The sequence below is a fragment of the Micropterus dolomieu genome, linkage group LG19 (genome assembly GCF_021292245.1).
Source record: "Micropterus dolomieu isolate WLL.071019.BEF.003 ecotype Adirondacks linkage group LG19, ASM2129224v1, whole genome shotgun sequence".
Lineage (NCBI taxonomy): Eukaryota > Metazoa > Chordata > Actinopteri > Centrarchiformes > Centrarchidae > Micropterus > Micropterus dolomieu.
Genome location: NC_060168.1, coordinates 11,800,563 through 11,814,555, shown reverse-complemented (window position 1 = coordinate 11,814,555; position 13,993 = coordinate 11,800,563). Strand labels below are relative to the sequence as shown.

At 37.7% G+C, this 13,993-nt stretch overlaps 2 long non-coding RNA genes across 3 annotated transcripts; both read right to left on the bottom strand.

Moving 5' to 3' along the window:
- Window positions 1-1,054: 1,054 nt before the first annotated feature.
- Window positions 1,055-13,017, bottom strand: LOC123957869. Of its 2 annotated transcripts, none has more exons than XR_006821924.1 (3): window positions 12,904-13,017; window positions 4,007-4,245; window positions 1,055-1,145 (listed from the first exon to the last, which is right to left on the bottom strand). It is a non-coding gene; the product is annotated as an uncharacterized LOC123957869 (long non-coding RNA). The 2 variants fall into 2 exon arrangements; XR_006821923.1 differs by lacking the exon at window positions 1,055-1,145 and adding an exon at window positions 3,545-3,645.
- Window positions 8,402-9,770, bottom strand: LOC123957870. Its single transcript, XR_006821925.1, has 2 exons — window positions 9,580-9,770; window positions 8,402-8,941 (listed from the first exon to the last, which is right to left on the bottom strand). It is a non-coding gene; the product is annotated as an uncharacterized LOC123957870 (long non-coding RNA).
- Window positions 13,018-13,993: the final 976 nt, after the last annotated feature.

Below are 13,993 nucleotides of genomic sequence, written 5' to 3'. Positions count from 1 at the left end.
GAGGTTTCTGAAAAAACCCTCCAGCAAACAGAACGTGATGCTTTACCGTAATGGAAGCTGGTATTCAGATATTCTTGTCAAAATATTTGTTCAATGATTCGGATTCAGACCCGAGACCATGGTTATATGGCATAGAGTACACACAAAATATACAATACAATTACAACAAAACAATGGTACCTGTCAGAAATTAAGTGAAACAGAATTTACGTAAACAAAGGTCACTGCTAAAGTTACAGACAGTCTGATTCCTATCAAAGCCGGCAAATCAAAAAACATTAAGATTGTACAATTGCTTGCTTTTCAGTTTGCTTTGGCAATACTGTATAAACTGATCTTGTTGTCATATTTTTGTGTGAGTCAAAGATAAATTATCTAGTATCTCCTTAATCTGTAAAATCCATGGTGCCACACAAACACCACAGATATAAAAGTTATGAAGAAATAGTGAGTATTAATGAAGTACAGTAGGTTTGTCATAGAAGTTCCATTAAATATTTCCACATTAGGCCAACTTAAATAATGTTTCCTAGTGTCTGTCACATTTAGGGAAAATCTGTAGAAGCCTGATGAAGTTATAATTTTTGTTTTGCAATTTTGGCTCAAAATTGCCTATCATTTCAGAGAAAGACATATTTTTTCTGTTGACTTGGTTCCTGCACTTAGAAATAAGAGGCTGTACCAAAACGTTTTCTGGAAATTCTAAATTAATCACCTCATACTTTCAGTCATGCTCTTTGCAAAATGACAAATAAACATGATGTTAAAATATGGCAAATGTTGCAGTAAAAGCTTATATAATAAAATTAACAAGTGATTTATTTATTGTGATAGTAATAGCAATCACTTAACCTCAGTAAATCCACTTTGTCACCCTCAAGTCTAATCATTTGGCAGTAAATACATCATTACAACTTCCTGTAAAACTAAACATAACAGGCACAGTCGCTGCTCATAAAACAGCGGAAAACATATATATCTTAATGGCTAATTCCAGATCTCTGGGCAAACCCGTTCAGGAAGGCTACCTTTCAATTCTCCAGACAGGTGCACATTATTATACAATTGGTCTTTAATGAGCATGCTGTGTTTGTGCAGATCTGTCTGAGCTGGAGGCCCGTCTTCATTCATTTTAGATGAAGTGCCTGGAGAGATACCACATCAATATTCATGCACTGATGATTACAGGAAGCAGGCATAGATATTACTGCACTGTTAAGTGCAAAGAAATGTCAAATGTAAACATGTACAATATGATTTATGATATTTAAATGACACACAATTAGATTAATGGCTTGAACCAACCTCACTGACCTCCACTAAAGGCACTTTTAATAATTACTGGGAATTCATTTATAATGAGGGACTTGACAGAGTTAGTTAATTAGTTAGTTAGTTAGTTAGTTAGACTTTATTGTCCCTGCAGGTATTTTTTTTTCACAGCACTATACATCACAGGGAAGACACACATCATCCTACACCAGTAGATAGAAATACATGAAACACAACACAACAGCACATGACGACAGGTAAAAACAACATGAAAATGAGACTAGTCATTCCCCTAGTGAGTCACCCTGTTTAGAGATGCTATGGCTTTGGGTACCTGGCTTTTGCCATAGCGAGCCTTTCTGCACCTCTGGGACCTGTACCTGCACCCAGAGAGCAGCACAGTGAAGTGGCGATTGAGTGGGTGTGTGCTGTTTCCCCGTGCTATTGTAATTGCAATGCATGCGATGGCCTGACGCCTGAGCTCTGAGTGAGGAGAAAGGGATATAGGGAGCGACATAGAGTCTTTTGAGTTTACAGATGGCTGATAGTCTCTGAGTTTCTTGTCCAGTGTGATTACCAGATATTTCAATGTTTGATGTTCGGTTTGGTAACATGCTCGAAGTGTTTCCATTCAGAGACAAATACTCATTCATCGCATTAAAATAACACCACTAATAACCAGCTTGTGTAATGATAAGGATGAGTTACCTTGTTTCTCTTTCATCTGTATATTCTAAAAGCTCAAATACCACCAAGATACACCTGGAGATGCTAACGCAAGCAAAGATTCCCACCAAGGATTTCTGCTTTGTGCTTCTGAAGCATCACTTCTCAGTTGATGTGTGTGGATGGCTGATTCCCAAAGTAGCTGAGGTAGGTATTGATTTGCTGAGGATAAGAAGGATATGGGTTTATCTGAGTGGGACTGTGGAGAGGGAATGAATACTCTTTGAGAGGCTGGAGAGAATTTTAACACAACTCAACAAGAACCAGTTTTGCCATGAGGTAAAATACCAGTTTATATTTAAAGACTTTTAACTTACTATTTAAGAAGAAAACAAAAAATTTCCTCATGGCAATAGTGAAGATTTCCCTCCACACAGAGTTATATTTAGCAACTAAACCATCTCGAAAAGTTTTCAATGCATGAAGTAGAACAACCCCAAACCGATTTGCTAAAATAGAATGAATATTGTTTGTTGTCCCTGTGTTAATTTGTTGACTATAATGGATTGTGGGGGACAGCTACAGATTTGAATAATATGATCAGCTGTGTGTCTTGTTGCAGTGTACATCACGATGACATCAGGTTAATGAGGGATATGCCAAAATGTCTTGCTAACTGGAAAAATCAGATCTCTTATTGTTTGGGTCTAATTTCTACCTGGGTGTTAAACAGTCTGATAGATACAGAAAAAACACTGATGAATAGCTTTTGTTTGCGAAATTAATACAACAACACAATCTTGGCAGTGTAAAGCCATCTCCAATGACAAAGGAAACTGGGTAAACATACTTAATATTCATCAGTAGCCTTCAACAAAGTAAATGAAGTGGAAAAAGAACAAAAACGTAGACTTTGACGTTATTTACATCTATTCGAATTAACTGGAACATATTTATTTCACCTTCTCGAACACTCTCCACTGGTTCTTTTTAATCATCATTTAGGCATAGTGTTTGAGGTGCTGCCAACTAAGGACATAGTTAATCAATGGTGGCCAAATCTGAACACTCACAATCAATCATGAGGTGTTTTTCCTCCTTTCCATGTACAGTGCCAAGGATTTAGCTTCATTTTGAAAAATTGCTTTTTAATTCGATTTGTTCGTTGATATTTTCCACGCTCAACAAAACAGGAGGTTAACAAACGCATTACAATGTTTTTTTGTTTTGTTTTTTTACATTTGTCATGGCCATCTGTTGGTAGATCTTTTTCCGTTTAGAAAAAAATATTAGCGTACTTGAAAATGTGAGTGTATGTCAAATCAACTTAAACAGAGTCTGAAAAATGAGGAGCAAGTTCTTTTCAAGTTGGCCTGTGCATAAGGTATCTTGTAAATAGCTGTTGTACTTGGAGGGAAAAGCTAATTGACTTTTGGAAATTAGATGGAGAAAACTATATGTTTACCTGTAGTGTAACTGCCAGTGACTCTGGATTTCTGTGTTTATTACCAAAACTACTGAAAACTGTTAGCCTGCTGTTACCCATAATTGCAATGTCTGAAACTTATTTGCATGAATCCCATAAGGGGGAATGAAAAGCCTTCGGTCATTTAAATATTTTTATTAAATGTGACGCACCCTATGGAACAGGTTTGTAACTCCCAAACACAAAAACTTGTTCATGTTCAGTCACTGCCACTGTCTCACCTATAGGAGAGTAACAGATGTAGACATGATGACATTGCCAACTTCGGGAAAGAAAGCTATAGCTGCAGCAGTTTCAACACCTGCACCCCCTGTAGTCAGCGAATGTTACAGCTGCGGTAATCTCTTTGGTCAAAAGGTAGAAATCCTACAACAACCAGAACGCACTGACCCCGTTGCCTTTCAAGGCCACTCCCATTCCCAAACTTCCCCAACTACTACAAACACTTAGTCAGGGCTACTAATGTTAAGCTAAACTCTGATAGCAATGCTAGTCTTAAAAGGGCCTCGTAAAAAATGTGTATTGTAGGTTTTCACACTGTAAGGTTGCCGTGCTACAGCACACTGTCGCAATTACACTTACTCTGTGCTCAGACGCTGGCTTTGGTTGTTTTTTTACGGTTTCTTTGAAGTGTGTCTCAATCACTCCTGTGTCCATATGTGGCCCAAATTGTTGGTGTAACACACAGCAACTCTACTTCTGTTTCAATTGGTGCACATTTATGGCCGAGGTGCCACTAGTTGCCCCTGGCACAGAGCAGCCTTCTCTTGATCCAACTGTCCGTGGAGGCGGCAGCCCCAGAGCCAGCTAAAGTCCGCCTGCTGATGCGAAAATGAAGAACCATTATTCATTTGAATATACTATACACATTGTAATGATACAAGGCTGGTTGAAAATCACAAAGTTTTCCTTTAAAAGATTTACAAAAGCCATTCAATTACTGATTTTGTTGAGCTGACAACATCAGGCTATTTAACTAATGTTTCCTTACAGAGGTGTCTTCTGTTCAGCCAATACTTTATATCACAAATCCGATGAACTGTAACTGGGTTCATTTGAATCTGTAGTGTTAGATAAATAACCGACCCCAGTACATTTAAATATTGTGGTGACGCAAAATTTTGTGAATTATTTTATCATTAATTTCCCTTTCTAAACTTCTTAGTAAAAACATGTAAGCCTAAATGTTGATTGTCTGTAGAAACACAGCAAGCCTTGGACATCTTCTCAGGATGTTCCAGTTAAAATCAACAGCCATTGTCAGCATCAGCAGACTTTACTGTTACTCTGTCAATTAAGGTTCTTGTATACAGCACACATCCTGCAGCATTACACTCAGATCTACAGCTTGAAAATACATTCTTAAAGGATCCAACCAACGTCCTGGAAATCTGCAAGCTGTTTTAAGTAAAAAATTTACGGCTGTCCCTGACTAAGGATTTACATAGTCGAGTCATAATCGTCAAGCCCTGCCTATAGTCGACTGACAGTCGAAGGTAGCTCCGCTTTAATCTTGAGAAGCTGCAGAGCTGCAGTCTCTCTTCATTCAACTTACACTGTAAATTTCCAGCTAAACTGAGGCGCGCTCTCACTCTCTCGCCTGTCATTCACCGGTCCGATAACTGCATGCATGTCGCGTTTCCTTGCGGATCTATTTCAAGTAGCCGGCTATTTAAAAACAATAAAATATTCTTTATGTGCTTCATCAACGGTGATAAATTATCCGAAAGTCCCGCGAGGACACCGTAAAGCTGCAGCTCCTTCTCTTCAGCAAGCGTTCCTTCACTGCCACTACACATATCCACGCTACGCCTACACATGCGCACAGACGAACCAGGGTTAGGGTGACAATTTTGGATTTATTCACGCACTTTAAAAACATTTATTGAAAGTTTTATTCTTTTTATATGTTTATTTACAGCATTAAACATTGAAATGTATATTGTAATAGGCAGTATATTAACTTATTGGGAGAAAACTGGTAGTTCTATGCAAAATCAGACGTTGAGCACCCCCATATCGCCAAAAAGGCACGATCCTTGTTTCGCTGCGAAGCTTCGATTGTGAGATTGACAGTCGAATCAGGCTCCGCCCATCGAAGCATCGAATCTTCACTATTCGGGGTCAGCCCTATAAAAATGTATCCCTTTCAAGAAAATCTTGGTGATAATTTGGGTAAAATAAAATTACACACAAATGATTATTAGGAAAAGATTTCACAATAATGCAACAAAGTACTAACAAAGACAACAATTCGTTCTAATTAATTTAATAAGTTAAATTCATTGTCAATCATTTTTTACATCCAAAGCATTGTGGCCAAGGTCAGACTGACCACAGGGAGTACCGTGATTTTTCTCAGTGGGCCGCTGCACAGTTGGGCCACATATTAAAACGGTTAAAACATAGACCTAACCTCTAGCCTGGTTATTTGTGCTGGATAAAAAACATGCGACAAAATGCAAAGGTGGTGCTGAAAAGTTGAGGGAGAAAAAAAAGGCAGTCGCATGAGACAGATGCAGCAAAGTGCCTCAAAATCACAAGCTATTCTTTTGGTGCTGCCACCAGTGGAGACAGCAGTGACGATTATGGTGGTCCCAGTACTAGCGCTGACATGGGTGAATGTGAGACAGACAGCAGAGAGGAGGGCAACAGAGTCAAAGCCAGCACAGCCCCCAGAGCCCTGACAAAGCACCAATGATCTGGTGAGATAGATGACTGACAGTGTTATGTTTTAGGGGTATACTAACATAATATCCTAATCCTAAATGTAATACAAATATACAAATAGACTCCACTGAAAAGTAACAAATACTATTGTTGACTGTTATGCCAAACATTTTCCATGCATCATGCATCAGCAAAGTGAGGTGAGTGAGGGAATGAGTGAGTGAGTGAGTTTCTGCAGCTATAAACAAAATGTACAAGTCACACACTTGAACGTTTGTGTATTGGTTATTTTACCAATTTTTTTGTACAGATAGAAATTGTGCAAATTTTTTATTGAATGGCCTGTAGGGTTTTTTATTTAGTTTTATTCTAATGGTTGATTTGGTGTATAGGCAGTATCTTTTTATTCCATGAGGTAGGTTGTTCATATTTTATTGCATCAATCTATTAACATGTAAACACAGAGGCATGGTCCGGACAGCCACTAGACTTGTATTAACACTATCTTTTTTCTTTAACCTTTATTTAGCTTCACTGAGAGGAAGCCTCTCTTTTGCAGGAAGACCCTGACCACATTCACACCGTTTCACACCTGGAAGCTGCCCAGTACAACAACAGCCTGACCTGCTGGCCACTAAGCAGCTCAGGCTGGAGCTGTTTGAGTTATGGGCCTTGCTCAAGGGCACCTCAGTGGTGGTAAATTGGGGAGAGCAAGCTGCTTGGTTTATTTTCCACACCCAGATTTTTATCCTGTCGGTACGGGGATTGAACCGGCGACCTCCCGGTCACAAGCTCGCTTCTGAGACCACCACTGCCACTTCAAATCTTTGTTTCAAGTTTTGAAAATGTATTTTAATGTCTCATTTTGTGATGGAGTGTACTTGGTAGCACTTTATAATAACTACACACTATAAAGCATTAGTTAAGCATTAGTAAATAAGGAATTCATCATTTATAAAGCATTGTTCATACATTAATACACATTAGTAAGTCATTCATAAACACAGTTATAAATGTTTTATTCTTTGTTATCTACACACTATGAAGCAGTTGTTAAGTATTAGTACATTTTTAATTCATAATTTATAAACCATTGTTCTTACATTAATACATGTAAGAAGTAAGTCATTTATAAACATAGTTATAAATGTTGTATTCTTTATTAATAAGCTTATCTATCATACTTTATACATGATCGGTTCACTATTTATAAACGAAGTATTATTTTAATGACAAACCATTTATATATGAGTTGTTAATGGTTCATAAGATCATTTGGAAAGTTTAAGAAAATTATTACATAACTGCCTGTTTTTGATACTTTCTCGAGAAAGAATATAAACAATCTCAGCATAACTTGCTACTGAGACTACCCGAAAGATTACATTATTATTATTCCTAACTGAAAATGTATCTACTAATAAGAAAGAATCAAAATAATCAGAATCATTACAATACCTAACTAAATAAATGTTTACATGTATAGGCTTGTGGACATTTATTCATTTGAATGAATTGATTACTGATAACTTTGCAATGAAACCATTTATCGTTTGTGCATATTCAGATTGGACACTCTACAATATATTAAACAAAAGATAAAGCTCTAGCAGCTTGCTGCAGCTGCTCCCTCGTCTTGCTGATAGGTGGCACAGCTCTGACTGGAACAGATCCAGAACTGCAGTTCTGCATGGATAATACATTATAACAATAACATTCATAGTGGAGTAACACATATTCCACTAAAGCAATAAATAAATACTATAATTACAGCACATATCCACTCTGCTACACATGTTAAAAGAATGGTAAATTCACTTTTTTCTCATTGTGATGACAATATTCAAGCGCCAGATCGCTGTTTTTTATGCTTACACCATTTGGTTTAGCAAGCTGCTCAGAGAAGTCTGCTCCAAGCTGCATAGCTGACACTTGTTGTGCTGTGGTGCGTTCATGTGCTCTAAGGAAACTCCATCTATCTATTGATGAACCACAGCCTTTTTAATGCAAGAACATGCAAATCTACATCATTCTTAGTGATGGCAAATACACTGACGTCTTGTTTATTTTCTGAATTTTAGTATATTACAATTTAGCCTGTCATTGCAGTGCAGTTTCGACAGTCAACACCAAAGTTTTGTCCACAGCATCACAGTAGCAGCTGAATCCACCCCACACAGACACAGAGCAGCCTTCATTAATTTTGTCCTCATCCCACACAAGAAGGATCTATTCGCTATTACACAGAACTCTCTTAAGATTGTGTTACCTCTATAACCTTGGCCAGAAAATAGTGGATCAGGTGAATAAAGATTGCAGGCTCCATGATGTTGTTTATTTCTCCCAGAGTGCCATGCACACACAGCATTTCTGAATTGGCAAGAGTAAATGTTGAGACCCAGATGATTTGTACCAGCCTGGCAAAATCATCCTCCATGGCAACAAGGTCAAACAAGAGACAATTTATCTATAACTTGATCTGAGCTGCAGTATGGCTAATTTGTGAATATTTTTAATTCAGATTTGGCAAAGATTCTGCTTAACAGAGGGAATGACACAGTCTGCATTTGCAGATTCAATAGAATGTCTTAATGTAAGTTTGCTATTTCAAATGATACAGACAGATAACAATCAAGAGTAGAGTGTAACAGTTGTTGTTGAAAGAAATGGGCTTTAGAGAACTGGAGCTCAGCCCAGCTCTACTGATGCATGCTGGTCCACGGGCATGAAGGCAGGTTTGAAGGTTAATTGCTACCAGATGTTCATTCTCACTAGTTTGTTAATCAAGTAAAATGATCAGCTTCCCGTAGTGAAGAGTCCATGCTATAGTAAGCCCATATTTACAACCTGAAAGTAAGTACAGTAGATGATTAATCCATGTTTTAGGGTTGAATGTACTGAAGTTTGATCTTGGGTTTGAGTCTAATTCACTCAAGAGCTTGGGTTCATTGTGACCCCTTGCACATTTATAGTATTTATTTAACTATTTAAACATATATTTTTGGGGAATCAAAAAATGTTTTGAGTTCACACTGTGCTACATTACAGAGAAATGCAAATGTACTGTCCTCAGTAAATCTGTTGTATATAGTTTGACAGCCAGCTCCTAAACTCCTTCCTAACATCAAGACTCTAAAGACAGTTTGTGTCTTGTTAACAAGTTTAATGACGTTGCAAGGAAAGGTGAAACTGAAATGTACAAAAGCATAATACATGCTTGGTTTTAACACGTACAGAGATACAGAACGTAAATATATACAAACTCAAACTCTAAAATGAATTAAATCTCATTGTGTTTTTAACATGCAATCAATTATCTGTTCATTGATTAATTTGTATTCGTCCTTCTATGAACTTCCAATATGACTTAAGAACTGTGCTGTCATTAGTAATGGCAGATTCTCATATCAAACTTCACAAACATAAAACTGTCCTAAAATAATAAACTCTGAGGTTGTAGATAACAATAAACAATCAATCCATACCCACGATGTTGCCAAAGGCGTAAGATGTATGCAGATGTCACTGGATTAGCTCAGATGTATCTTAAAAAAACAACTGTCTGTGCCATGCTCACTTACTTCCTGAACTCTAGCCACAAGATGTACTTCCTTGTTTCTTAAAGTGACCACATTGAAATACATAAAGAAATAGTTTTGGAAAAACTAACTAAACTTAGGTGTAACAAAACCGTAATAATGAGTCTTTAAAATCCAAATTTTACGTGCTCAAGCACGAAGCAAGCTGACTGTTAATGAGAATTCCATCACAGTGTGCCTGTTCTCATCCTGTGGTGTCACAAAGTTTTAGTTCGACAGAGACAAACAGCGTCCTAACCATAGTAACTCAGTCACTTCTGCCTGCGTGCGCACAGGAGAGGGAGAGACACTGACTCTGAGCAGCATGCATGGAAATACATTAGTCTACAATATAATATAAATTCCTCACAAACAAACCCCAGTCCAAATCCCAGTTCGGATTGGTGGACACACCTCCTCCACTCTAGTGCTCAAAACCGAAGCCCCCCAGAGCTGTGTGCTCTGTCCCCTCCTATTCATGTTGTACACCCACGACTGCATCTCCCAACATGGAGAAAATTGTTGTGATGTTCGCGGACAACATCACCATCATCGGCTAGATTTAAAACAATGATGTGACTTCATATTGGGAGGAAATTGACAATCTTGCAAAGTGGTGCACAGAGAACAACCTACTGCTCCACATCAGCAAAATCGATGAGCTGATCGTTGATTTTAGGAAGAAGGAGATAAAGACACACACTCCACTACATCAGTGGAGCTAAGGTGGACAAGGTGAACAGTTTCCGGTTCCTGGGAAACAGCATCACAGAGAACCTGATATGGTCATCGTATATATCTCCACACTGGTGAAGAAAGCTCAGAAACGACTGTATTTCTTTAGGAAGCATAAGAAGGCCAAATTCAGTTTTTACAGAGCAATAGAAAGCATCTTGACTGGAGACCGGAGGGCTCTGCAGCAGGTGATTAAAACTGCTCAGAAGATCATTGGTACCCATCTCCCAAGCATCAGTGATATCGGTGAGGTGAGGTGCACAGAGACCAAAGGATACTAATGGACTTTTGTCAATTAGTACAAGGTACTAAGGTATTATTTCTCAGTTTTCCCCAGTTGGGCTGAATAACTCACTAGTTTTGGAAGTTGTTGCTTTTTAGAAATGAATTTGCTGAGGGTCTGTAAAAGGTAGGCAGAGGACCAAACCACTGGAAGGCATATGAGGGGGGAGGGCATAATCTTTCAAAACTTAAAAAAGGCATTGGGCTGGTATTAGACAACGAGAGCTTTTTGTGTACCACATTTAATGACTAGACACTGATGAACAACAATGGTTATATTTAATTTATTTTTGGATCAAATGCATTGTTACATGGACAATTCAGTAGTCGCTAGACATTGGTAGGGACATGCCTCTAGATTCATAATAATAATAGAATAGTAGAGATTGGACTTTTAAAGACATCCTAAACCTAAGACTAAATGAAACTTCAGAATAAAATAGGATTGCTTGGAAGGAAAAGGACCTGGGCAGGCAAAATGGTTCATACTAGCCAGCTCATTTCCTCTGCCTTTGGAAAGTATGCCACCACTGGCATAAGTCCTGATGGCAACACTCATTAATGATGCTGTAAATTCATTCCAATTTTGTTTTCCAAAAATAACAAAGCAGTGTAGTTTTTAAGAATGAGGTGGGAAACCTACAGTAATGCCTGTGTAAATTTAAACACAAAAGTCGAGGCTCTATACTGTGAATGTATTGTCTTTTGGATAATCAAGTAATTTCTACCAACTTTGCATGAGAAGAAATGAGAAATAGTGGGCTCTGTATTGTTATAAAGAATTGAACAAGCATCCCTCTGATTCTTAGGTGTGTTTCTGACTATAAAGTATGATTTATCTGCATTGTGTAAAGCATAAAGATGAGTGAAAAGGCAGATTGAAATAGGAGTGTTTTTTTATGCACAAGTTCAGTTTAATCTAAAACTGTTTTTAGATGTTTAGCCACTTCACTTATTAAATTTTTGTTTACTGCATTAAAAGCCTATTATTATTATTGAATGCCAGTGTCCTTGGCTACAATTACAATACAGTCAATGTTTTGCACTGCCATCAGTTGGCTCTCACTGCCCAGACGTGTCTTTGGATGATGGCAACCTTAATGAATATGTAGTGTTGGAGAAATTATTACATATGCATCATATTGAGGCTTTGCGGTAAAATTATTATAATCACAGTGTTTTCCTGTATCAAGTTTGAATCCACTTAACTTGTTATTTTAAATCTATTATTCTACATTCTGTACTTCAACAGCTACAGGAATGTGTGTGAATGTTTGTGTTATCGTTGTAGTCCTGCTGGGATCTCCAAGGACAGCTCTGTAGCTCCACTAAATCCTGGAGGGCAGGGTGGCTTTCCCTGGTTCAAGAACATTGATAAACTGCTTTTACTCCTATTCCTTAAGGTGGGATCCAAGGTTCACCGCTCTAAGAGTTTTATGCCAGTAAGGACTAATTTCCTAGCCTAGGATGCTCCATAAACACGGACCTAGAGCTTACATTATCCTGTATGATGGAGAGGAGCTGAACAGTTGCGTCATTGTGCCCAAAACAGAAAACTATGTGTGCAGCATAAACTAGACTTCTATGAAGCTCAATTGGTTCATGGTATGCTGAATAAATTCAGAAGTTTATTTTAGCGCAGGCCATTAAACAAACCTCACACATTGGAGTTTAAATGAAACACATACCTTGAAGTATCATGCCTAACCTTGCCGAATTGTAATTGTCAACTGACAGAACTAGTCTATGGCACTTCATCAAGTGAGCAGGAGAAATGACTGCGTGCTGTAAACAGGGATTTGGGGATTAAGTCCCCTTTATGTGGGAAGATAAAAGACAGGCTGGATTAGAAGAGCAATGATTAATGTTGAGTTGTGCATGGACAAAGACCAATAAATATTCAGTTATAATCCTCCAGTCTATAATCAAGATGACAAACACAAAACCTGAACTTGGAGGTGGAGGTAGTGAGGATGGAAAAAACAAATGTAAATCAAGGCATGAGAGACACAGGACAACACTGGCTTTGTGTGTGTTTGTTCTTTGATAATGTTCTTCTGGGATGTAATTTGATTGCTAAAAAAATCTGAAATATTCAGTCCGCCATCATCAAGTAAATGGTCTGTACTTGTATAGTGCTGTTCTAATTTTTCCGACCACTTAAAGCTATTTTACACATTCATCCCATTCACACACATTCATCAAAACACTGACCTTCTGATATAGGGAAGACCGCTCCGATTGAGCCAACAGCCACCCCATTTAAGGAATACGCCATGGTTTCACTATTTGGTGATAAGGAAGGCATTGTTTTAAAGAACAGTTCAAAATTATGGGAAAAAATGTTATTGGTTGTATTGACGACAGTTAGACAAGAACTCTACTATCTGTATGCTAAATATGAAGCCATGAGACAGTTAGCATAGAGTATCATAAAGACTGGAAGGAAATGCCTAGCCTGGCTCTGTCCTAAGGTTAAACCTCTACTTACCAGCACCTTTAAAGCTCACTAATTAACACAATATATCTTGTTTGTTTTTATACAAGAGCTGAAGTTTACAAAGACACGTTGTGATTTTATGCAAATGAGAGCATTTCCCAAAATATCAAACTACTCATTTAAAAGAATTACAAATGTGGGTGTTTTTTTATTTTTATAAAGTGAAGTGTAGAATTACCAAATCATTCTAACGTATTCCCAGTATAGTACATTACTTTAGAAGTCAGAAAGTTGTTCTGCATTGATTTTTCATTCAAGTCAGTGTGCAAATGTGATCTCTGTTTGGGGAAGTCAAATAAAAAACACATTAAAGCCTGTAATTGTTTATATTAGCTTCTCTTTTTGAGCTTATCAGTTATACTCATTACTAATTTACATTGTTCATTGCCTTAAATGAAGAAATATCAAGTTGTAGCCCCTTTTTTAAAATTTATTTATTATTCTAATTACATTATTACATATCTCAGTGGTTATGCCAGAGGCACAGCACACATGTGCATATTGTAGGACAATACAACAAATACATTTATACATAAACCATGACTATTGTCAGATGGATCATGAGTCCTCAGTCCTTGTCACAGGATTGAAATGAACACAAAGTAAAGCAGAGGGACAGTAAATGTGCACGGTTTTACACAGACTCATGAAGTGTAGTTCATATGAGTATGAGCTGAGTCATACATTCATATGTAGTCTGACTAATGAGAAGGAAATGCAGAGGAATGTTTTGCAGATAGGCCAAGCTGAGCTGGATATGTTAAATTAAGCTGTAAACCCTTGATATAGTTATTACAGGGACAT